Genomic DNA, 22,354 nt, shown 5'->3' with positions numbered 1-22,354 from the left:
CAAGCCCAGCACCTCCAGTGTGACGGTGGCAAAACAATCCGGGAGGTGCCGGGAGCCTTCCAAGGAGGTTATTTTGGGGGAAGAGGGTTGTTCTGTGCTGCCTTGGCCTTCCTGGAACTCAGGGACCTAGGGGAGGCTTGTGGATGCTGGAGAGGAGCAAGGCTCATGCTTGATGCCCTATATGGAGTTTTAAATACATTGGGAGGAGAGGGGGTTAGAGAAACGTGGGGGGTTCTGGAGTCATTTTCAGATGATGGATGGTCATCAGCCCCCACACCCTTTCATCTGAAGTGTGTCTGCAAACAAGCTTCTCTTTACAATCCTGCTGATTGTACTGGCCCCACTGACTTCAGTGGGACTAGGATTTTGCCCATAATGTGTATATCGCTACAAATGTCGCCCCCCCCCCCCCGTCTACTGAAATCACTGCTACCAAGACCATCCTCCCGGCCGGTTGCTCTGACTCGCCTTTCCCACTGCATCAAACACAAATCGCTTCTCTTTACCTTTTAGGGCTCTCCATGACTCAGTCCCGGTCTGCCTGTCAACTTTAATATGCTGTCAGCTCCAAGCTCCGCTGGCCAGCCAAGACAGCCTTTATCACTCATTGATCCCATCCCTCCCTCTAGCTTTCCACTTTGCTCTTCCTGCCTGAGCTTCACTCACCATTGGGGCATCTCCTTGCGGCTACTTCTGGGGATTTGTGCCACTCTGGTCAGACATCCCCCCCTTCCAATGGGTGCTCTCACTACGCCCCCCCTTGCTCTCCAGGACTCTCAGTGCTCCCTCTTCATGAGTCAGCCCTCCAGCCAGGGTACAATATAGTCCTCCCCTTTCAGGGATCAGCTGGTAGGGGGACCCAGGCCTGCCCACTACTCTGGGTTCCAGCACAGGGACCCTATGCCCAGCAACAACGGTCTGCTGCTCCCAGACCCTCTCACTGTTGCCTTGGACTCCTTCTTCTCTTCTCTATTTTCTGGCCCTCTCCTCCCTCTGGATTTATGGTCCAAACTCCAGTCCCCTAGGGAGTGACTGCAGACTGCCTCCCCTGCAGTCCCCTTCTGCTACCCCTTTATACAGACCGCATCTACTCCTCCCCTGCTGAACTTCATCTTCCATTCAGCTTTACTGAGCCCAGGTTCTCCTTCAGGTGCAGCATGCGAGGTTAACTGACCTAATTTACGCTGCTTGCCTGGTGTGGGGTGGGCACAGCCTCACCCTGACCCTTACACACGGAAGGAGTTTCCTGTAAAAATCCCCAAAGCCGCTACATTGTCCCCCTTCCAATCATTTCCACTGCGATGGCTGCAGAGTAACAATGAACTACGCCGTTGGTGTACCAGTTATGATGGTTTAAAGTTACCTATTGTGTTTTGAAAACACTGTTAAAATTACAAGCTATCACTTATATTTGTAAGAGGCTTCCTGGTCCTGCTTGCAGGCTAGGTGGTTCTTTAGGAAAGCATGCAAAAAAAAAAAGAAAGTCAATCAGTCAGTCTGCAGCCAGCCAGCTAGAGTAAGGTGGGGCAAGCTGGGCTGCTTTGCTTTCGGAAGCAGCCTGCTTTGTCTCTCTTATTTTGGGTTCTTGCATGTTATTGCTCTGAAATAAAGTAATCTGTTGCCACTTACCAGAGTATTTTATGTTTTTAATCTAACTTCTTCATGTGTGTGCCGTGAACAAAACCTCCCCTTTTCCCCAGGTCTTGGCTTTTCTCCAGCTGTTGTGTCTTAGTGTAGGGTCAGACTATAAACTCTTGGGGCAGTTAGTGTCTTATTTTACTCAAGTGCCTAGCACAACTGGCGCTCGGTCTCTGATTAGAGCCTCTCTAGGCTGCCCCAACACAAATAAATACCAGCCGTGTTTTCCTTAGCCCATCCCTCCTCCCACGTCCCGCTCCCTCGCTGTCCCAACTCCCAACATGCTAAAACAAATAGAAATTGTTTCACATGCCATCAGAACCTTGTGCCTAATTTTACCATGAAGGTTCCAATGGGTTAAGAAAACAATGTAGAAAGGAATTAGTGCAGGTCAGTCAGGCATTGGTGTTTCCCAGGGTCACAATGAAAAGCCCTTTTCATAGCCATTTAATTGCCTCTGGGAGTGGGAAGACTGGGTGACCCAGGGACAAGAGATTTTGATGTGAACTCCCCGTTCCAGTGCATACCCCCATGGCTTCAGGTCGGCTTCTGGTTTTAAAAACTTTTCTGAAAATGTGCACATGGACAAAAAAACAAATCGACCCAGTAAATAACATTCCCTTCCCCATCAGGTGCCGAACAGAGAAGAAAGATACAAGCACAGCTCAAGTAGCCTTATTCTAATCTCGAATGACACATCAAGCCAGGAACAAACGTAGTATGAGGTAGGGGAGGGATGCTTAGATACCACAGCTATGAGCAAGACATTCGGTAGAGAGATCACTTTGTCTAGGCACTTGTATGGCCCTCATCACTGTAGTATCTGAGCCCATTATAGATATTGCAGTACTGCCTAGGAGCCTCAGTGACGGACCAGGATCCCATTGTGCTAGGTGCTGTACAAATGTAGTTAGCTCTGCAATGTCCCATGAGGTAGGAAAGTATCCGCTGCATGTTACAAATGGGGAACTGAGGCACAGTAAGGCAGAATGACTTGGCCAGAGTCCCACACAGTATGTAGCAGGGAATCAAACCCAGATCTCTCACTACATTGCCATGCCCATTAGACGATTTTTCCTGCTCTAATGGGTGCATAAGTATTCTCCTGTACAGTGTAAGAGGCTGGGGCTAATTCCTTCTGCTGCAGAAATAACTGGGTGAGATTGTGTGTTGTGCAGGAGAGGCAGGCTAGAATATCATTGTAATGATATAACTATATTGGTTGTGGGGGGGTGATTTTTTTTTAACCGATATAATTGTACCAGCACAATCCCTGGTGTGGACAAATGTAGGATGTCTGTCTCCAGGGCACCTTGCACAAATGCTAAAATAACTTAAAAAACGAAATCCCTGGAAATACAAGCCTATGCATGTGAGGCCTTTGAGGAATGACGTCAGACAGGGAAAACATAGTGGCTACTATCATAGCCAGTAATATAACCATTGTGCGTGTCTCTAAGTCAGCAAGTATCTGAATGCAGGAATAATAGTATGCTCTAGCAGTTAGGCGCAAAGCAGGAATCACTGGATGAAATTTCTGACCTGTGTTATGCGGGCAATCAGACCCGATGATCAGAATGGTCTGTTCTGCTTGACATCGATGAAAAATTTCAAGAAATCCCCCAGACCAGGCTAGAGTAATATCTGTGCAATGAAGATTTTAAAAGAGGCAGTGTGAGCTGTACAAATGCATGTGGAGCCAGCTGCTGCCAACCTCCTCTGCTCCTGCCAGGCACACAGGAGAACTGTGCAACTGATAAGTTATTTTAACAAGGAGGTGAAGGGTAGGCCCAGATTTGCATACAAAACACCGAGATCATGAACAAGTCAAATTAAAAGCATAAATCAGGTCCCTCATGGTTTAATCATGAGAGCTGGCAGAGCTACAATATCCCTTACAACGGCAGCTGTCTCTGCAATGGCACGGCCTTGAAGAAAGCTTAGCCACAAGAATCTAGATGAACTCTGACATCCGAGACAAATCTTCGCAGGCTATTTGGTTTTTTTCCCCTTTTCTTATTGGCTTTTGCCTACATCTGAAATTAGAATCTACACTCGTCTCCAGATCAGGAGAAAGTCCAAGGACGACGTCAGAGTTGTTTGTTTTTTGTGCCAGCATTTTAATGTCTCAAACGTAACAGCAGCTCAATCCCAAAGCAACTTTCCAGGGTCTCGTACTCTGGAGGTTTTAACAGGAGACGAGTAGAAAATCCTCAACATAAGCCATGCAGATTTCCAGCTCATCTTGTTGAAAGAGTAAAATCCACACCAAAAAGGGGGCATGGGGCTACATTTGAGGGGGTGGCCTCTTATTGCCCCCTCGCACCATAATGGCAAAGAATTCATCCCCCTTTCTGCTTCTGTTCTCCTGGGCAACAGCGGTGGGAGCCGAGAACAAGCCTTCTGAGCAGTGGGAGGGAACTAAACCACCCCAAAGTCTCTGCATGTGTTTTGTGGGAATGCGCTGTGCCAGGCCTGGGTGCTTGTAACTTCCTAATGAGTCTTAAAGATACGCGCGGTCAAGGGGTAAGCTTGATGTGTTAATTACATTCATTTACAGAGTTAAAATTACAGGCAAAGTGAGTGTAGAGACACAGGGAAGCTTCAGCGGTGTTAGACGTGCCAGGGGTACAGCTGGGGTGGCGGGAGAGGGGATTCTAGGAGTCAGTGACTCATCAGTCCATCTAACGGGCATGGCCGGCAAGAAAGCAGGGAAAATAAATAGGAATGATGTCTTCACTCGGGTCCTTTACTGGCAACAGACGCCAAACGCAGAGCCCGGGTCCCAGGTGATGCAGGCTGGAGAGCAGACAGCTTGGTGATGCCTCTCGCTAGATTTATTGTCACCTCGCCTCTTGCTTGGTTTCAGAGCCTGGGCTCCAGCCCAAACTGGAATATCTACACAGCTATTTTCAGCTCCGTAGCATGATCCCCAAAAGCCTGAGGCAGTTGACCGTGGCTCTGCTATGTAGCCATAGCCTTGGGCGCCTCATTTTAAAACTTCTGGGATTGGGGGATTGGAGCAGCAGGTGACTTGGGGTGGGATTAGAAGGGCCCAAGGTAGCACCTGCTGTTGTTTCTTTGGGTCTTGTTACCAAGAACAATTCAGGCTGAGCAGGGGCGGCTCTAGGCATTTCACCGCCCCAAGCACGGCGGCACGCCACAGGGGGCACTCTGCCGGTCACCGTTCCCGCGGCTCCGGTGGACCTCCCGCGGGACCAGCGGACCCTCCGCAGGCATGCCGCCAAAGGCAGCCTGCCTGCCACCCTCCCGGCGACCGGCAGAGCGCCCCCCGCGGCATGCCGCCCCAAGCACGCGCTTGGCGTGTTGGGGCCTGGAGCCGCCCCTGAGGCTGAGCAGGAGGGATCAGGAGACGTTCCTGCTCTAGTCAATGGTTTAAAACACAGGACAGTATTCTTAGCTGGGGTTGTTTGCAAAGGATTTGGCCCACAGTCTCCTGAGAGGGGGAATCAGACCAAAGTGAGCTCTTCCCCCTGGGGTCAGTGGCCCGACAGAGCAGTAGCCAACACCTACGTGGCATGTTGCAGCAGCCCTCTGGCAGGGACAGAGGTTCCACAATCCTGCCCTGTGAGGCCACACAACGGGGAGGAATGGCCCACAAACGCAGTGTAGAGTTTGTGCTAGTTGTGATGCTGGCTGGGTTTTGCAATTCCCCCTTCCACCTATAGCTGTCTCTGCGTCTCTCTCTCTCTCTGAGTCTGCGCCTGGAGCTGCTGCTGCTGCTGGCATGGGTGACATACAAATTGTGGGTCTGCAGTGCTCTCAGAGCAATGCAGGATATGGATACTAGGAAAGGAGGCAGTAACCTGGGGAACTGAGCCCCTGTGCAGAAACGTGGCTGGAGCCGAAGTGTTTTTCCTCACATCTGGAATAATGCAATCCTCAGTCACCCTCTCAGGCCTCTGTACTTAACCTTTGGCCTTGTGCTGACCCGGCCATGTGGGATCTAACATTAACACGAGGCCAGAGTCTTCAGAATGTGCTGAAGCTCATGGACAGTAAGAGAATATTAACTAGCCTAGGAACACAGCTGTGCAGGAGATAGGGCCTGTGTTTGCTCACTTGAAGAAGGGATGATGCACTGGTACTCAGGCCAAGGAAAGGGGGCTAACTGGAAAGTTAGGTGTAATGCACCGGTGAGCACATGTCTAGCTCCCTTTCACTGCCTGATCCTCAAAGGATACGAGTCTGTCACAGCCACAGCTGGGGAGCATTGACTCTTTAGCTTGAGCCATTGCAGCTCATGTGTTCAGCTCTGGAGGTCCCCACTTCACTCCTGGGTGTGGCAGCCATCCCACGTGCAGTATGTTCTGGAAACAGGGCCAAACAAGGGCAACAGGGATAGGCATCCCATGCGAAGGGTAGGGAAGGGTAACAGAGCAGAATAGTAGCATTGGGAGAGAAGGAGGACTGCAGCTGTGGGGGGCTTTGGGAGTTAAGTGGATAGTTTTTGCGGCTCATTGTAAGGCTCCTTCTGTTAAGTGACTAAGAGATTAATGCTGCCTCCCGCCCTACCCTTCACCAGGCTGGTTTCTGTGCTCTCCAGCTCAGTGTGCATGCTGCTTCACACCCCGGCTTTCTCCTGCAGCTCGGTTTCAAGATGTCTCTCTTTCTTCTATTTCTCCAGTTATTTGTATTTCTATTTCTCCAGTAATTTTCCTCTTTGGAAGCCCAAATCTCATTTCTGTGTCTCCATACGTGAACAGGAACTCACAACAAAAGGAGACTTATCGGGGGGAAATGTATTCTGCATGAGATCAGCCTCTTCTCAAAGCAGCAATAAGTGTCCAGCAATCAGAATCTGTGAAGACTAAATATTTCCAGTTAGCAGACTTGGGTCAGCCTGACAAAAACTGTCATCGTAAACCACTCCAGATGAGAGCTCTTTAAACAAATCCCTCACTGCTGAAAGCCTGAGATTAGGCGCACGCATGGTATACGTGGTGCAGGAGGGGAAGGGCTATTGAGTATGTTCTGCATGAAAAGATAGAGTACAAAACAAAACAAGTGCTCTTTATGGCTAAGTTTTCCAAAGAGCTCAGCTCCCATTTAGGCTGAGTGCAGAACTTCAGAAAAACTCAACATGTGGAGCGATGGAAAGCCCATTGGCCGGGATCTTCACACCTAGCAACCAACTGCTACGAGGAATGAGATTTTCCCCCCACTTGTCTATAGGGGAGAAGAGCAAAGGCCCCGGAGCTGGAAAACAAGGGGGAAAGGAGTCACAAGGCTGCGTTATGCCTGAGCTCCCAGGGACTGACAGGCAAAGGGACAGAGAGAGAAAGGGACCCAAGATAGATTCCACAGCAGCTTGGCTGGGGGGAGCTCTGGCACTGGCTGGTCTGAACTCTGTCTTAAACTTTGCCTCTCTGTGCTACCCTATGGACTTCCCAACGCTGTGTTCCAGTTGACTAGTGAACCCAGCTCTTCTGAAAAGGTAGCCAGCTGTCACTGTAAATACTTGCTGAGGTGTATTGATGGCTGAAGAGGGTGAAAGTCGTCTCTAACCAGGAGTCTCTCTCAGTTGGACTTGTTGGGGAGAGCTCGCAGTGCGAAACAGGAGTGCTGGAGCCTAGAGAATCAGTCTCAGCAGTGTTGACGCTGCATGGCCTGCTTGAGCAGAAGAGTGGGACCCCTTGGGAGTCTGGCAATTTCAAGTGGTTCTGCCAACAGACTGTTGAAATGCTGGAGCATCACACAGATCCATGAGAGGGGCACTGTTGAAAACTCAGGCCTCTGAATGGAGGCGGGAGAGCTCATCTGGGCCTGGTCACTATTGTCCTGTGCGGTGCGCAGTCATTTACACTAGTGTAGAGTGGGTACTGCTCTGATTTGGCCTTGGCACTCACTATGCACTGGTGGAAACCTGCCACACAAGAAGCCAGGCAATCCTTTGACTTGTGTTTCACAAAAGGTCGGACAAGATGATCATAACAGTCTTTCTTCTGGCCTCCAAATCTCTGAGGTGAATTGAGCTTTGTGAGTTAGATGGGCGAGGATCGGCGAATGTATGGTGCAACCTGGAACTTTAGGAGCTCTCACCCCAGGTCTCCTGCAGGGCGGGTTCATTACACTGAATGAAATAATCAACGTGACTGTGTCAGGATGAGTGAGTGGTCCATGGCATTAACCTCAAGGCTCTGTCTTCTCTTGCTTAGCTAGTCTGGTCTCCATCTTGAGATGTGGGTTTGAATCCCACTTCTAACCTATCAATATTCAATGCAGTAACCGCACGACAAAGTTCTCTGGCTGTGGAGAGGATTCTAATGGTCCCTTTTGGCATTAAAGTCGATGAAACAGCCACGCCGGTTATGCAAGGAACCCTTAAAGCTTGTGGCTTGAGATTTCTCAGCCAGGTGAAGGGCAGCAGCCTGAGGAACGAAGCACTAGTTCATTTCTCACATACACACACAAAAATCCATAATGAAAGGTTCCCAGTAAATGGTAACCTCCAATTTCAGAACATGACTGAGACGTGCTGGTTTTAAACCTCTTGGTCATTCAATTAAGAGAAGTCACATTTTCTACATTAACAGTATCAAGCTTCCTATTTTGCATGTAATTGGAAATCATTTTGTTCAGAATATTGAACTCTTCTCTCTTGCAAACCTGGGCTTAATTGAAGCTTCGCATGGCAAGTTGTTTCCATTTTAATTTCAGTTTGACCTTGACATTCCAGGGACGCTGTGTTTCCTCTACAGTCCAACGCATGTGCGGTGAGCAGCACCTCTGGGATCACCTGGTCTTGCAAAACAGCTCTGCATCAGCATCACGCATCTTTGTTTCGATTCCTCCCCTCATTCTTTAACGTTGAGCAGGATCTTTGCCCGCTGCACATGTGGGACACTTCCTAGGGGTAGCCAGGTTTGTGGGGCACCTTGCTATCCTCTGCCCTTAGTGGGAGGAAGTCTCATCTGGCCTGCCGGGGGCCAGTTCCCAACTTCACCAACTTCTGGCAACACAAGCGCTGCCCTTCCAGGCCTCCGCAGGCCTTGCTCTCTCCTTACAGGGTATAGTGTAACCCCCAAGCCCTCTGAGTGTCCATCCCCTATTTCACTAGGTACTCGGACAATTTGCTGCTCCCAGAGGAATAGTGCACACCGGCTTACCAGTCACACCTCACATCACCGCTCCGCTCAACGTGCAGCACACTTACAGATATCACTTGTTAAAAACAAGACTTTTTAAACAGAGAACAGATTTGAGAAGCAACTAGAATTTATGGAAACAAATGGCTACATATAAAATAAAATCGCAACACACTTTCTGGAGCCTCAACTTAACTAATGCCACGTTCCCCTGTCTCATAAAGGTGAGCTCACCCAAAGCTCCCATTCACAAGACAAGCCTGTTAGCAGCTTGTCCCATCAGTGAAGAATAACTGGGTGTATCTCTGCACCTCACCTATCATTCCAACCATTGTCTTCACCCATGTCAAGCTGTCCCAGGTGCTGCAGGAGCATGTATACCAACCTCAGGGCAGACTGTTAGCAAACAGGGCACACCCCAGATAGGTTGTGAGTTCTATGCATCGATTTTGCCAGCTAGACTGATTCCAGCTATGTGTTTGTCAGTGTCTAAGCGAGGCATGGGGACCTTGGCATAAGCTGGCACCTGGTTTGCCAGCATCACAATTTGTAGAAAGCGTAACCCAGGCTGCTTGTTTGTTCCTGTCTAGAATCTCCCCGGGAGATTTTAAATCTCTTGATTAGCATGTTGCTCAGATTGTAAATAGGCGTCCCTTGTGAACTATAAAATAATCCATTTACAGATAGTCGGACGATGTGTCCTCTGCCTGAAATAAACCTGTGTATCCCCTTCTGGTGGCCAGCTCCTAACTCACAGACCTAAATAACATAACTTTCAGTATATAGACAGAACTCTTTAGATATTATCCGTACATCCATTTTGCAATGATTAGGATGATCCGTGTGGCACACTTTCAGGAGACACCTCACACGACACCCTTTGGCGAACTAGTATGAACCTGTATCCTCATTCTCCCCACGCCCTCTGTCAGTTGGCAGGAAGAGGTCCCTGAGCCACAACCACCCCTTTATGACATTGTAACCATCTCCACAGCAACCAACTGTGATGTTAGCAACAGAGGATGATGGTTTCTGGGGAGAGAGGGGGTAGGAGAAGCAGAAGCAGATGAGCTCACAGCTATCCCTCTATTCAGATGGGTACCCATCACCATAGAATCTGAACCCTCTGGTTGCTGGGGTAACTGGAGTTAGAGACTTTTTTTTTTAAAGGAAACCTTTCATTGTTTTGCAAATGGTGGCATCAGTTTTTCATCCCCCCTCCTCCACTTGGATGCAAATCCTGAGTGCTGTTTGAACCACCAAACCTGCCATCCTCTGGATTGTGGTGCTGGAGCTAATCAGAGGGCAGGGCATCCAGCCCCCTGCCTGCCTTTAGGTGTATGTATGTACTGAACATGGCACACGAATGGCCCATCACCTGTCTCCCCCCCGTCACCTCTGCCACTGCTCAATACCTAGCCCCACTACGGCTGGCTTGTTTAACAGCCAGGTGTACGCCCCTGGCATTAGCACAGCTAAGCACTGAGAGAGAAAGATATTGGATGAGCTCCTTCCCTATCCATCAGAGCCTCATAAAACAACTCAGAACAATACCAGTTTAATGCATCATGCCTTGCCGTGCAAGGTACATTTAAGAGCTGTCTATAAACCAAAGTATCCCTTTTCTCAATCTCCATTAGGCTGTTTGGCTGTGAAAGGAGCATGTCGTAGGCTCCCCGTGGACTTTATTTCTAACAAAAGCAGAGAAGGGAATGGGATGTCTATATAACTTAGAGATGACCCCAAGGCTGAGGAGGAGCAGCATAGAGGGAGGGGTGGGGAATCCCTACACATCTAATGCTGCTAAGGCTGGTATCAGAACAAGGGGGAAAGCAAATACAAAATTTCAATCCCCTATTCATCTCCAGGGTGCAGAAAATCTCTCCCGTCTCACGCAGGCTGTCTGCCTGCATGGAGGCTGCAGACAGAGCAGATAGAATTCCACCCCAGGGACAGAGCGATTTCACACCAAGGAGGAGCTCTCTCTTAAAGCTGACCTTTAGCAGATCTTTTATCTGTATTATTTATTAATATATTATTTAATGCAAAAGGCTACGTCGGCTCTGGGCGCTGGCAATTAGCTGTAATAGATGATTACACAGCAGAGGCAGTACATAACATCATTCGTTATTTACAGGAGCCGCACACCGGGAAGATTTACCCACTGTCTGCCAAGCTGCAGTTATTGACAAGCCGCTGCCAGCCCTGTGAGCCTCGTTGCTCACACTCAGCTCTTTGGGGCAAGCCAGCTATGCCTAGAACCTGCCCAAAACATTGTTGAGTCTTTTGCTCTTTGCACAACAAAAACAACATGAAGAAACCCTATAGGCTCAGTTGGGTCCCAAATAACCATTTTTACTAAATAGACGCAAACACACAAGACGTCGCTGGATTCTGGCTGCTTCTAACACAGAACACAACAAGCACCACTGGAAGGCTCACACAATATTTAAAGGGATACCATCCCATTACTACCCACTACAAAACAGGCTGTAAATCTTATGGAAAATGGTGGTGATGCTTACAGCTGGATGCACACAGAGAGCACAGCAGTTTGGCCTTCTCTGAGATTTAATGATTTAATGAAAGAAGAAACAGCTGCATATCTCCCAAGGCTTCCCTGCTTTGCCTTCTTCACTCCTGAAGTCTCACATTAGCTTCTCCCACAGGTACTCTTGTCTACCGGCCTCTCGCAGCCCTGCACTCAAGCTGCTTGGTGTCTCTATTAAGTTAAAATGTTCCACTGAAGTATCAGGAAAGGCCTGAGATGCAGTAGAAGCAGAGCTCTGAGGTTTAATGCTGAGACCATCTCCCCCAGTGTCGGGGCTGGTGAAAGGTAGAGAAGAATGATCGCCATAGGGTGACCAGGCTCCAGCAGCTGGGCGAGCAAGGATTGCACAAAGCATACCCTGGAGGACAAATATGGCCTGCCAAGTCCAAATGGGTGGGGGGGTCAGCAGCTGCCCCTCTCCATTATAAACACTGAGGTGAAGCCTGCTCCATTTTCTCTCAAGTAGCCTGGCTACATGCTGGGAACGGCATCCAGGGAGGTGCATCTGGATTAAGGATAAGGGCAGCTGCAGCCTTCTGCTGCTTTCATACGATTTTAGAGCCAACCCTCGGGCTCCTGGGAACTTACCAATGAAGATTCTCCTTTGAGTAAAACCTGAGCCTTCCCCTCGAGGCCGTACAGCTCAGAGCGCAATGGTCCATCCCATGGCCCTGACCCATAGCAGGGTTAGCCCCTTCAAAGAGCTGACTCCTCCAGCTCCTTTGATTTCAGGGGGATCAGCGGGGCTCAGCACTCTTGAAAGCCAGGCCATAAATGCCCTGCTTGCGTGAGCACCCGCAGCAAGGAGCAGTTCCCATCGCCCGTGGCTGAAGGGGAAACGGGGCAAACATTCCTTGCTGTGCCAGGTGGGGGGCTTCTAGTGGTTTATCTGAGGACCCTGAACGTGCTGAAAACGAGGTTGATTGATCTGCTCCAACAGCAAGGCCATGCCCACTGCGGAAGCTTAGCCTGTTTCCACTGAGACCGGAGGCGGACAGAGCTGCCAGCAGCCGGAAGCTCCGCTCGCTGAGTTTTCCAATTTATTCAGTGCCTGACAAAGTCACTGCAAAAAGTGCCAAAGCCTCCATCCGTTCAGTGGCTGAATCCCGTTAGGAAAAACCCTCCCCAGAGCCTCACAAAGCCCTGAGCAGAAAGGTAATAGCCGCAGGGCTGCAGTGTTTACAGTAACTGCTGAAAAAGGACTGTTCCCAGCTTTATTTTGACCTACTTGGTGGTCTCCGTCCAGTGAGAAATTCCTGTTGCGGAACAATAAACAGGGTGTAAAGCAAAGAGAATGCTACTAACCCCTCCTCTCCTGAGAGACAAAGTGCCGCGTTTCTCCTTCTCTCCCACACCCATCTCCCTTGCCCTATATAGGGGGTGGGCAACATAGAGGTCGTTTGCACGGCTGTGAAGATAGAGGCTGTCGTTCTCCAGGTGATGCCAATCAGGCACACGTTGGCAGCATGGAATTAACAGCAATTAAGAAACAAACCAAACAAACCCTAATTGGGAAGCTGTTTGCAGGGCAGGTGAGTTGCAAATTGGCTGCAGGTTGCTGAGGATTTTTTTTCCTGATAAAACACTGAGCTGTTTTTTTGTTTTGTTTTGTTTTGTTTTTTCCCTTTGGGGCAAACCCCTTCGGTTCATCTCATGAGGAACTGAATTGCTTCCCGTCAAGCATCTCTGGAGATCACAGAATTACCCACTGAGGTTTCGATCCTGAGAGGGGTGGAGCATCTCCCTGGATTGAGTCCTGCTAATGGCGGTTGGTTTTGTAGGGTAGGATGTCTACAGGCCATTGTTAGGTCGGGAGTCCAGGCCTAGAGTCTTTCTCCCCCTCCCCCCAACTCAATATCTCAGAGCACTGCAGGCAGCTGGACAGGATGGAACCAAAAGCCCCTCCTTGTCCATCTCCACCTCATCAGCCAGTCCCTCATAGCAGGACCTATGCACCTAGTAAGACAGCAGAAGCCCTGCTTTTTATTCTACTTTTGCCTTAATCTCTGCCCCCACAGGCTGCACTGCATACAGCCCTGGGAGAAGCAGCCCTTGCTAATAACCGGCCTAGCTTTCCCCCATTCCGTGGCTAAGGATGTCACATCAAAGGTACTACAATACAATGGTGAGGAGTATGGCATAAGGGTCAAATTCTCAGAGGCTGTTTGGATGGCTCAAGGTGGTGGACAGGCCTTCTACCAACCCTCTGCACAAGGTATGAATTCCACGCTCGGATTCTCAGCCAGTTCCATTGATTTCCATTGGTCAATGCCCTTTTACATCTGCTGAGGACCTGGCCTTAAATGCACCGTACACTGATACATCCCTTTAGGAAACTAAAACATCTGGATTAAGAGTCCTACTCAGCCTCCTTTTATGCCCAAATTAAGCCTGTCTGATTCCAGAGCCTCGTTCAGTGGGCCTCAGCAATAACAGCTGTCGCATTTTATCCAGTTCAGCCAGGTTCAAACCCAAACGAGACGATTTCTTGTTTTAACCAAACCTCCAGCCATGATTTACTCCTCTCTTATCAGGTGTTTTAGTAACTGTCGGGGATAACCCAGCTCTGTCTGCCTCTGCCTTATCAAACCCACACTCCAGCATTTCAACCGCGCTGCAATTGCAATGCCCTCTTCCTAAACAGAAGAGATAGCCGACAGAGTGCATTTCATCTTTGCAGCCATTCAAACAGGGCTGCACGAGGACACAAAGGCAGTGCCTCCTCTGGCTTTCTGAAGATAACATTGGTTTCCTTTTTAGAGGAAGTCATTTGGGAATTACACAGATCATTTAATTTTCTCTTTCTTGATGTTTTGTCTGACATCTGCTTCCCCCGCGAACACACCTCTCTGTACAAACGCCGAGCATAATGGACCCTGTATAAGGGAAGCAGCATATTAAGTGGCTCAGAAATCCTCCAGGGAATATCTCTGCTTTAACTGCATAGTCATCACCAACAAAAATTGTAAATCATTTATTCTACCCCTTCCTCTCAATGCCTTTCTATTTAAAAAAAAAGTGATTAGAGCTGCATGTTCCATGTTTTTAATTTTACTTTTAATTAGGTGTCTGGAACTGCATTGTTAAGGTCGTTCGATGTCAGTTCCTGGATGAAAATAGCTCCATTATAGCTTGAGTGCCACCATGGTTTATGCTGTTTTAGCTCATGGAAGTATATTTTAAAAGAACATATTTGAAGACATTTAATACAATTTTATCCTCCTATTGGGTTTTGTACATAGGCTAAAATCCATCTCCTATTATTGTAGATAGCCTGATAATAGACTGAGGGCAGAAATTGCAAGTCTGGCACTTAGCTATTCTGAAAAGGCTGGAAGCTATCTAAACTGAGCACAATGTTACATTATCCTTAATTACTTGTGTTGCAGTATTGTGCTAGGTGCTGTACAAACACAGAGGAAAAAGACAGCCCTTGCCCCAGAGAGCTGACCGTCTGGTTAAATCCATTTAGTATAGACACAGATACCTCCATAACTCCCACCACATACAAACTGTGCGCGCTGTATTTAGGTATCTGGGTATGTTACACACCTGAAAGGTCACCAGGAGATGCAAAGTGATTCTAATGAACTAACTCTATTTAATCATATTAAAGCTCTGATTCAAAATGACATGAGCCATCGATGAGGCTGTTAACAGCCTGAATACCCCATTGGCTAAACTACATGATTATGCTGTGAAGAGCACAGACCAGCAGATCAGAATACGCCATAGAAAGAGACCTTTATGGAGCCTCTTGTTGGAGACATACACTGCCCAATGTATTTCCATAGTGTCTTCCATACAAATTAACTTGCCGATACTTTTAGAGAGTTAATAATAAAGCCAAGAGGCAGAAAACACCTGCTTTGAAATGAGATGGAGAGTCCCCAAGGCAGAGAGAGAGAGGCAGGAGTGGCAGAAGAGAAGAATATTGCGCCAACAGCAGTGACATTGTATGGAAGAACATGGGAGGCTGGTACTTGAGAAGCTAAGATGGAGGAGAGGACGGAGAGCCATGTGCTGTGAGGTCAGGTGAAGCAGGTTCACAGGGGAGTTTAAAACCAAAAGACCGCATTCTCCACTGGCGACCAACTTTGTAGTCATCTATACATTCTTATCCGCTAGCACTTGAAACCAATTTGCACTTGTGTAAAATGCCACTCAAGATGCACGCACAGGAAATCAGTCCTAATGTGGCTAGTTTAGACCTGGATCCTGACGTGAAGGGTGAATAAGTGAAGTTGTGCTGCTGCCCTGCCCTGGGAATAAAAGTCCGACCCTGCAGCATCCTTCATCATCTTGCCTTCAGGCTGGATGTAGGTGGGGGTCAGCATACATGTACTGTGAGACTGTGGAGAAGCTAAATGAATTCTTTGCATTAGTCTTCACTGCAGAAAGTTTGTGTGTCTTCTAGGGAGGTCTCCACACTGAAGCCATTGCTTTTAGGTGACAAAACGTGAGGGACTGTCCCACATTGAGGTGTCAACAGATGAGGTTTTGGAACAAATTTACAAATTCAACAGTAATAAGTCACCAGGACCAGATGGTATTCGCCCAAGAGCTCTGAAGGAACTCAGATATGAAAATGCAAAACTACCAACTGTGGTGTGTAATCTATTGCTTAAATCAACTGCTGTCCCAGATGACTGGAGGATAGCTAATGTAAAGCTGACTTTTAAAAAAGGCTCCAGAGGCAATCTGGGCAATTACAGGCCGGTAAGCCTAACTTCAGTACAAGGCAAACTGGTTGAAACAGCAGAAGAGCAGAATTATCAGACACATAAATGAACACCACTTGTTGGGGAAGAATCAACACAGCTTTTGTAAAGGGAAATCCTGCGTCACCAAATGATTAGAATTCTTTGAGGGGGTCAAGAGCACATGGACAAGGGTGAGCCAGTTTAAACAGTGTACTTGGACTTTGACAAGGTCCCACACCAAAGGCTCTCAAGCAAAGTAAGCAGTCATGGGATAAAAGGGAAGGTTCTCTCATGGACCGGTAACTGGTTATAAGATAAAGAACAAAGGGTAAGAATAAAGATTCAGTTCTCAGAATGTAGAGAGGTAAATAGCAGGGTCCCCCAAGGATCTGTATCGGAGCTAGTGCTGTTCAACATATTCATACATGATATAGAAAAAGGCGTAAGCAGTGAGGTGGCAAAGTTTGCAGGTGATACAAAATTACTTCAAGATTGTAGTCAGTGTTGGACTGAACTAAGAGTTACAAAGGGATCCCACAAAACTGGGGGACTGGACCACAAAATGGCAGATAAAATTCAATGCACATTGGAAAACATCATCCGAACTATACATACAAAGTGATGGGGTCTAAATTAGCTCTTACCACTCAAGAAAGACTCTGAAAATATCCGCTTAATGTACAGCAGCAGTCAAAAAAGCAAACAGAAGGTTAGGAAGCATTAGGAAACGGATAGATAATAAGACAAAATATCATAATTTCACTACTATATGAGGGGAGATTAAATAGACTGGGACTGATCAGTTTAGAAAAGAGGTGGATCTGATAGGTCTATAAAATCCCGAATGGTGTAGAGAAAGTGAATAAGGCAGCATTATTTACCCTTTCGCATAACACAAGAATCGGGGTCACCCAGCAAAATTAACATACAGAAGGAAGTACTTCTTCACACAACGCACAGTCAACCTGTGGAACTCTTTGCCAGGGGATGTGAAGTTCAAAAATATAGGTGGGTTCAAAAAAGAATTAGCTAAGTTTGTGGAGGATAAGTCCATTAATGGCTGTTAATCAAGGTGGTCAGGGACACAACCCCATGCTCTCCGTGTCCCTAACCCCTGTATGATAAGAGATGAGCATTCAGTAATTGCCCTGTCCTGTTCATGCCTTCTGAAGCATTTGGCTCTGTGCACTGTTGGAATACAGCGGTGGTTCTCAACCTTTCCAAACTACTGAACCCCTTTCAGGAGTCTGATTTGCCTTGTGTACCCCCAAGTTTCACCTCATTTAAAAACTATTTGCTTACAAAAATCAGACAAAAAGCACAGAAGTGTCACAGCAAACTATGACTGAAAAATTGCTCACATTCTCATTTTTACCATATAATTATAAAATAAATCAAGTGGAATATAAATATTGTACTTACATTTCAGTGTATAGTATATAGAGCAGTTTAACAAGTCATTGTATGAAATTTTAGTTAGTACTGACTTCGCTACAGCTTTTTCTGTAGCCTGCTATAAAACTCGACAAATATCTAGATGAGCTGATGTACCCCCTGGAAGACCTCTGCATACCCCCAGGGGTACGTGTACCTTTAGTTGAGGATCACTGGAATACAGAATACTGGGCTGCATGGACCACTAGTCAGATCCAGTACAGCCATTCTTATGATCAAGGACTAGATATTACTCTTCGCTCCAGGCTAGTAGGAAAGTAAGTCCTCTTGCTAAAATGTTCAATAGTCTCCACTAATTTAGGGTGCCTAACTTCTGGGGACTCCAACCTGAGGAACCTTGGGGTTTTCACAGCTTGTGAGTATCTCTAGCGCCTGTTGAAGTAACGGGACTTGTGGGTACTCAGCACCTCTTAATTTTGGTCTACATGTGTTTCCATAAAGCGAGTGCTTGAAATTAGCAGACACTTCTGAAAACATGGGGCTCTGTGCTTGACTAGGGATCACACTGACTGGGACCTGCAGGAATTTTTTTGGGTAAAAAGGTCCTATGACAATACCAACCAAACTGATACCATTCCTCTTGGAGAGATCATCCAGTGTCCAGGGCCCTACCCATGGAAAACTAATTTAGCTTTGTTTTCAGCCTTGTTAATCACCCTTCTGAATCAGGACACTGGACACGCTTGCTGTCTGCAGTGTATGTATCTTTGCTAGGAAAGATGCTCATCTCGAATGAGCACCTTGCGAGGTGTTAAAGCTCTCTCTCTCACACACAGGAGTTTCCCCTCTTATTGTTCAACTGGAAGTGTATCTCCAGACCACTCTGAGCTGCAGGCAGACAGACGCTGCCTCCTGGCTTCTTAACTCAATATTAAACAGATAAATTACAGGGAAACCAAAAGGTAAAAGCAACATCATAAATATGCCAGTAAAACATATTGTCAAATGCAAATATCCTTGGACTGATTTCCCCGTGTCCGTACTTCTTTCCTGCCCCCTCCCCCTTCCCACAACATGGAGGACTCTGCCACTTGGCACTTTTCCAACATATCATTAATGCCAGAATTGGAAGGATACTAACCATGTGTAGATCAACTGGACACCTGCAAACTCAGCCACCCTCTGCTTCTCAAAGTGATCTGCTGTGACCCTTGAATCCAAACAGGTCCCATATACTGCAAGTTTGAGTCTTGTCCTGGGCAGCTTGCTGAGAATGTTTTGGTGTCCATTAGTTGTCAAGTGGCTAGAGCCCAAGACTGGGCCTCGGAAGAACTGAGTCCGATTCCCAGCTCTGGGTGATCTTGAGCAAATCACTTCCCCTCTCTGTGCCTCAGTTTCTCCATCTGTAAAATGGGCATAACGACACTGGCCTCCTTTGGAAAGTCTGTTGGGAGCAACTGATGAAGAGCGCTATGTAAGAACAGGGATTATTATTATTATTATAACTTCTACAAACAAACACACTCATTCCAGATAGGATGAAAAATAGTTATTTGTATTATAGTAGCACCTAGGGGCACTAAGCAAGGACCATTGTGTTTGATATGGTACAGACATGTAGCAAAGAGACCAACCCTGCCCCAGAGGGCTTAGGCAAAAGGGTTTAAATGAATTGGGAACCCAATTCCCATTGAAAGTAAATGGGAGTTGGGAGATTAATTTATTTTTACCTTAGGCACCTTGGAAAATCTTAGCATCTCAATCTACATCTGTGTTCATTTCTGTGCACACATTCTGGAATGCAGTGTCAGTCTGAAGCACATTCAGCTCCAACTGCAGTGAGAGGAGTAATAGGGAATGGCTTTTAAATTAATTAGACTGATTAATCAAATGGGCAGACCTGCTGGATACACACAGCATCCATACACAAGAGACTTGCCCTATCTGATTCCATTCTAGCCAGCGATTTCACAAGCCCCTGTGGCAACTGTAACCCAGCATGTTATGCAGCTGGTATGTCTATCCTGTTAGCTATGGTGGGGGTTTTACTCCTTTAAATGAAAGCTGCTGATCATCTAAAAAAGCTTCCCTCTGAAGCACCCACAGGGTTTGCAGGGAGATGCCACTTTGCAGCTATTCATTTAACCAGTGGATTCCAGAATTATTCAAGCCAGGTGAAATTTATATCACTTGCTTTATGAAAATCTAAGAAGCCTGCGATGATTAAGGGCCCCATTCTGCAAGCGCCGTAAACCCATGCCCCACTTCAAGTGGGTGAGTAATCCCAGCAGGACTGCTGAAAGGAAGGCATGTCCTAAGTACCTGTAAGTGATTTGCATCATGGTTGTGAGGATCTCTTCTTGCTTTCCACTGCATGGAACGGTGTGACATCTTCCATTTATTCTGCTGAAGCACAAAGAGCCTTCAAAGTGAATGGAATAATGCACATGAGAAGTTTGCTATATGAAGTGTTCCTGTAGGGCCCCTAGAATATTTCCGTCTGTAACATTACTAGAGACAATGATTTAAAAAAACCCTCCCCCTCTTCATAATACAATCTCTCCCCTCTCATTTGGTCTCTTCTCTTGCCTTTTTATGTCTGAACATCACCGCCAGGAAGGGAAAAAAAATGGGACAGAGATTTGTGGTCTTCTGCGGTCTCACTGGCCTTTCCATCGTCATGCACCATAGCTGGTGCAACAAGAAAGAGGCTGTAAGCCTCCAACTTCCTTCTAAGGGGTATCTTGACACTTCAGATGCCACAGAGGTTTTTCAGAGCAGCTTTCATACCCCACGTATCCCACACTCTTCACACACCAACACCCAGCTCTTTGGAGTGTCCACGGAGGCAAACGGTAGCAGCAATTCATTAGTAATCGCTAAGGTGGTGGAGGAAAAGTGTGTAAGCTGCGGAGTCACTCATTGGGTGACTTTCCTAGTTTTTTTGTGTCTGGATTTAAAAAAAAAATACTTTTGCAGCAAATATTCACATAATCACTCACAGCTTCTCACCTACATCAAGCTGCTGTGGTGTGACTGTCTCTTTAAAATCGTGAAAGTCAGCTGAAGCAAAAACCAGGTCAGCAAACAGCAGCTTGGGTTTCTCTTGAGCTGCAGCAGGCAGCAAGGGGCATGATCCAGCCTTCAGTCTGAACAACTTTCCGCCTCTCCCGCCCCACTCCAAGATTGCAGGAGACGAGTGAATGCTGCAGAGGCACCTGCTGAGCATTCCTGGGTAAGGTACAGGCTTTGCCAAGGGACAGGGACAGCACCCTGGAGCAAAGGCTCTGTGTGCTCAGCCTCTATTGCAGTTGCAACAGAGCAGGAGTGATTGGGATATGCAAAGGCAAAACGAGGATGGATGTGCAGACAAAAGCCCACTGAGCCAGTTTATAAGGAGGCGCCAGTCTCAGCAATGAGAAAAAAGGGAGGCAGAGAAGTGGGGGGACTGGGGGATATAAACACTCCTGTATAATCAAAGTGCCCAAGCAGCCGGGATGCTAATGGCTCTGAGCATTTGCCTTTGGAGCATCTGGTTGGCTGCAGAGAGACGGTAACTTTCACACTCTCATTTAGCCCTGAATGGATTTTAGTTCACATTAGAAGCTCTGCCATCCATTAACAGGAAGAGTCATATCAGTCTCTGCTTAGGGGATACGATGCCCTCTGGCAGATCGGATTCTTCTCCCAGCTCTGGCTGGGGCAGGGAGCAGCAGTGATTTCAATCTGCATGTCATTTACCTGTTAAGCTTGTGGGGAAATGGAGTGCTGATCAGCATGAGGAATATAAAGGGCTGGCTTCATCCAGACACACTGTGCTCTAATTTATCACACACAGTTCTGCAAGTCCACCTCCATCCTGTCCCAGCGTGACCCCTGCTGTCCCAGTCCTGGTTCCCACACAGTTCTGCCAATTCAGCTCCATCCTGGGACCCTAACACATAGCATAGCGCTCACGCCCCTGCTGAATTTTGTAATGCCCACAAATGAGAGTTAGAAGCATGAGGTGCTTCCTTTCAACTTGTGCCATAAATCTGGTGTTGAGCCAACATCTCCAGAGCTGAGGGGTATATCCCTCCTTCCCAGACCACAGAAACCCCCTCAATCTTCGTTTGAAATATGACAAAAACCTCACACACAACATGAATGAATGATCCAGGTCAGAGCCTCTCTCTCTCTCTCTCTCTGAGTACAAGAAGCTGAAGAGTCAACTTCACACTGGCAGGACAACTGAGATGCCCAACTCCAGGGTCCACCCAAAGCTGATTAGGTCACAACGAGTTCTTCTTTCCCCAGGTTAGGGCAGAATCTGTCCTTTTCTTCAAACCATGATGATACAGGCCCCTCCAGCCTTAGAATCTATTAGATCATCTAATCGGATCTCCAGTAAAACAGGCCACTGACCAAAGCAGTGCTCTTTCTGCCCAGCTTCAAACCAGGGACCAGTCGTGTCAGGCGAACACGATAACAGCTATAGCTGCAGAAACGGAGTTGTTGTGCACTCTGGTGTGGCTGGAGTAAAGCTCCATTCCCCTTATGAGTCCTTCAGATCAATTTGTTCTGATTGTTATTCCCAGCTCTGATGCTGTTCCCAAATCCCCTCTTTGCCCTGCCCATTAATCTGCCTTTGGCTTTTTTTTCCATCCCAAGTTGTCTTAGAATCATAGAATATCAGGGTTGGAAGGGACCTCAGGAGGTCATCTAGTCCCACCCCCGGCTCAAAGCAGGACCAATCCCCAGACAGATTTTTGAACTCACAACCCTGGATTTAGCAGGCCAATGCTCAACCCTCTGAACTATCCCTCCCCGACCTTGGACAAATACATCTTAATGTTTCCTTCTGCGTGACTCCTGTTTTCTCAAATCTTCTCCTCTCCTTGTAATGCATGCGGTATGCAAAGCACTTTCGTAATCCTTTGGAGCTTTCACAGCCTTGTGAGTTTTCTAGATTTATCTGT

At 47.3% G+C, this 22,354-nt stretch overlaps 1 long non-coding RNA gene across 3 annotated transcripts in view; it reads right to left on the bottom strand.

Annotated features, from left to right (window-relative positions):
• The window catches only part of LOC123354914, a 302,765-nt gene that overhangs the window by 172,260 nt on the left and 108,151 nt on the right, over nucleotides 1-22,354 (bottom strand). For all 3 annotated transcript variants that reach the window (XR_006574960.1, XR_006574961.1, XR_006574962.1), the window contains 2 exons: nucleotides 19,719-19,818; nucleotides 18,538-18,853 (listed from right to left, as the gene is read on the bottom strand). This is a non-coding gene — a long non-coding RNA (uncharacterized LOC123354914). The remainder of the gene's footprint in view (nucleotides 1-18,537; nucleotides 18,854-19,718; nucleotides 19,819-22,354) is intronic.

Source organism: Mauremys mutica, chromosome 22 (genome assembly GCF_020497125.1).
Source record: "Mauremys mutica isolate MM-2020 ecotype Southern chromosome 22, ASM2049712v1, whole genome shotgun sequence".
NCBI classification, from domain to species: Eukaryota; Metazoa; Chordata; order Testudines; family Geoemydidae; genus Mauremys; species Mauremys mutica.
This window is presented reverse-complemented; position numbering and strand designations above follow the sequence as displayed.